This window comes from Carcharhinus amblyrhynchos, unplaced genomic scaffold (genome assembly GCF_965287045.1).
Source record: "Carcharhinus amblyrhynchos unplaced genomic scaffold, sCarAmb.v2.hapA chromosome_264, whole genome shotgun sequence".
Classification (NCBI taxonomy): Eukaryota; Metazoa; Chordata; class Chondrichthyes; order Carcharhiniformes; family Carcharhinidae; genus Carcharhinus; species Carcharhinus amblyrhynchos.
The window spans coordinates 194992-198619 of record NW_027650004.1 but is presented as its reverse complement, the minus strand read 5'-3'; the positions used below and the strand labels follow the sequence as shown (position 1 = coordinate 198619).

The 3628-nt window shown below is 43.9% G+C and overlaps 1 non-coding gene across 1 annotated transcript; it reads right to left on the bottom strand.

The window, feature by feature from the left end:
* Positions 1–430: 430 nt before the first annotated feature.
* LOC145338952 (small nucleolar RNA U3) lies at positions 431–647 on the bottom strand. Its single transcript, XR_013885937.1, has one exon. It is a non-coding gene; the product is annotated as a small nucleolar RNA U3 (small nucleolar RNA).
* Between the last annotated feature and the right edge of the window lie 2981 nt (positions 648–3628).

The window sequence follows — 3628 nt, the reverse complement described above, 5'->3', positions numbered from 1 at the left end:
CACTAGAGTAGTGTACAGTTGCAACATTACACTGCGACTCCTAAATTCAATCCCCCTACCAATAAACGCCAAGACACCGTACGCCTTCTTAACAACCTTATCTACTTGATTCCCAACTTTCAGGGATCTATGTACACACACACCTAGATCCCTCTGTTCATCCACACTATTCAAAGTATAATGGACAAGAACCAATACTTTTCACTGTATACTAATACATGTGACAACAATAAATCAAATCAAATCAGAACCTTCTACACTTAAGAATTAAGATCAGCATTTGAAAGACCTCAGCATACAAGGTGTGTGAAAACACAATTAAAAGGGACACGTGTTTCAGAAGGAGCACAGACACAATTCTTTCTGCATTGTAGTATCTCATACACACAATGCCAAATCAAATGTTTCCTTTTGTTAATTTTATAGACAATCCACTCAGACTGTGTTCTCTTCTTCCACCTCTTTACAAGAGAGAGAAGGAACACTCATCAATGACACTGAGCAGTTACTGAAAGTAACACTCAGTACCAGCTTCCTGCTCAGAAGAGAACACTAGAAATCCCCCTCATGGATTGGGAGACCACACACTTTAGAAACACATTTCTCTAATAAAACACTATAGAAATGATCCCTAAGAGTATAATCTCACTGACAAACACTCAGAAACTCAGCTGCCAATACCACAGATACACATCACGCTCACGGGCTGCATCTCTCATTTATCGATTCTGTTATTTACATTTTTGCTAATTAATTCCTCTACAATTATACACCAAATTAAATATAGAAAAACAGATTATTTTTCCAAATGGAACATTGAAGCCATCAGATTTGTAAACTCTCATTTCCATAATATATTCAATCCACTATCAAAAGTTAACATATGTGTCACTCACAACACACAGACTGTATTATTGTCTAACTCTTCATAAAACACAGCAACTAACTCCCTGTCAGTGTGAATCAGACTGTAAACTTGGTGTTATATATGACTCTGAAATGAGTTTCCAACCACATCTCTGGATCATCAGTGAGACAGCCTGTTCCCACCTCCATAACATTTCTCATTGTTTTACAGAAATAGACTTTATTCCTCAAATATCTGAAAAGACTTACCTCCGTGAACCGGCCTCATTGTTCCTGAGGAGCAGTATCCAGAGGCAGCGATTTTTGGGCGTGTGAAAAGGCAGCAAAAAAGGTACATTTTTCTGTTTATTTTGTTTAACTGTTTATTTCTAATTTAAGTCTCGAGTTTTTTGGCGGTTTTGTTTTAAATTAGTTAGAAACCGGAAGTCGTCACTAGGACGCTTACCGGTAGTTGTAGTTTTTTTTTCTTGAGCCCCTAATCCTATAAATTAGCGTAGAGAGGATACCTGATCCTCTACACTGGTAGAGAATCCCACCCTCCCACCTCCTCTAACCTAAATTATAAGTGTGGGAAAGTTTTTTTTTGTTTTTTTTCTGTTTTTTTTTTCTGCTGGTAATTGTTTCAGGGATGGCAGTTCAGGCAGTGTGCTGCATCTCCTGTGGGATGTATGTGGTGAGGGACTCCAGTAGTGTTTCAGGGGATTTTACTTGTAAGAAGTGTATTAGATTGAAGCTTCTGGAGGAGCGTGTTAAGGAGCTGGAGGTGGTATTAGATGAGCTCCGCATAATTCGGGAGGCAGAGGCGGACATTGATAGGAGTTATAAGGAGATAGTAACTCCTAGAAATCAGTCTTGGGTCACTGCCAAGAGGAGGGGAAAGAAGCAAGTGGGGGGAAAATCCCCTGGGGCTGTTCCCCTCCAAAATAGGTTTTCGGTCCTGGAGGCTACAGTTGAGGAGGAATCAACTGGAGATAGCCAAAGGGAGCAGGTCTCTGGGGGTGAGCCTATTGTAAAAGCTCAGGTGTCTAGGGGATGCAAAAGATTGGGCCTCATGATTGGGGACTCCACAGTTAAGGGGACAGATAGGAGAGTCGGTAGCAATGGTAGGGACCCAGGGCTGGTGTGTTGCCTACCAGGGGCTGGGGTCCGGGATGTATCTGAGAGGATATTCAAGACTCTTAGGGGAGAGGGAGATCAACCCCAAGTTATAGTTCATGTGGGGACACATGATATAGGGAGGTTAAGGGAAGGGGATATTAAGCAGAGATTCATGGAGTTGGGGTGGAAGCTAAAGGCCAAGTCAGACAGAGTGGTTATCTCCGGACTCTTGCCTGTGCCACGGGATAGTTTAGAGCCGAATAGAGAGAGGGAAAGTTTGAACTTGTGGCTGAGGGGATGGTGCAGGAGGGAGGGGTTTAATTACTTGAGCAATTGGGGCTCATTCTGGGGAAGGTGGGATCTCTATAAGAGTGATGGTCTGCACCTGAATCAGAGGGGAACAAATATCCTGGGGGGTAAATTTGTGAAGGCTATGCGGAGTGGTTTAAACTGATTCAGAGGGGGGGTGGGATCCTGGGTAGAGGGGGTGAAAGTGAGGGGGGCATAGATGGGGACTGCAATGCACGGCATCGTGGGGGTGGGGTGGAGCGAGGTTTGAAATGTGTATACTTTAATGCGAGGAGTATTCGCAATAAAGTGGATGAACTTGCAGCGTGGATCAGTACCTGGGACTTTGATGTTGTGGCCATTTCAGAGACATGGATAGAGCAGGGTCAGGAATGGTTGCTGCAGGTCCCGGGGTACAAATGCTTTAGTCGGAGTAGAGAAGGAGGTAGAAGGGGGGGAGGGGTAGCATTATTGGTCAAGGACTGTATCACAGTGTCAGAGAGGAAGTTTGATGAGGACTTGTCTGTTGAGGTAGTATGGGCTGAGATTAGAAATAGGAGAGGAGAGGTCACCCTGCTGGGAGTCTTTTATAGACCTCCAAAAAGTTCTAGAGAGGTTGAGGAAAGGATTGCAGAGACGATCCTTGTTAGGAGTGAAAGTAATAGGGTAATTGTTATGGGGGATTTTAACTTTACGAATATTGATTGGAATTGCTATAGCTCTAGCTCGTTAGAGGGGTCAGTCTTTGTTCAAAGCATGCAGGAAGGTTTTTTGACTCAGTATGTAGATAGGCCAACTAGAGGTGAGGCTATATTGGATTTGGTGCTGGGTAATGAGCCAGACCAGGTGCTAGACTTGGAAGTTGGGGTGCATTTTGGGGATAGTGACCACAATTCGGTTACGTTCACCTTAGTGATGGAAAGGGATAGGCATGAACCTCGGGTCAGTAGTTTTAGCTGGGGGAAGGGTAATTATGAGGCTATTAGGAGAGAATTAGGAAGCATAGGTTGGACTAGGAGATTACAGGGACTGGGAACGTCCGAAATGTGGAATTTTTTCAAGGAACAGCTACTGCGGGTCTGTGATAGGTATGTCCCTGTCAGGCAAGGAGGATTTGGTAGGCCCAGGGAACCGTGGTGTACTAAAAAAGTTGATTCGTTGGTTAGGAAGAAAAAGGAGGCTTATGTTCGGATGAGGCTTGAGGGCTCAGGTAGTGCATTAGAAAGCTTTAGATTGGCTAGGAGGGAGTTGAAGAGTGAGTTAAGAAGGGCTAAAAGAGGACATGAGATGACTTTAGCTGATAGGATTAAGGTGAATCCTAAGGCGTTCTATAGGTATGTCAAGAACAGAAGGTTGGTTAGGGCAAGATTAGGGC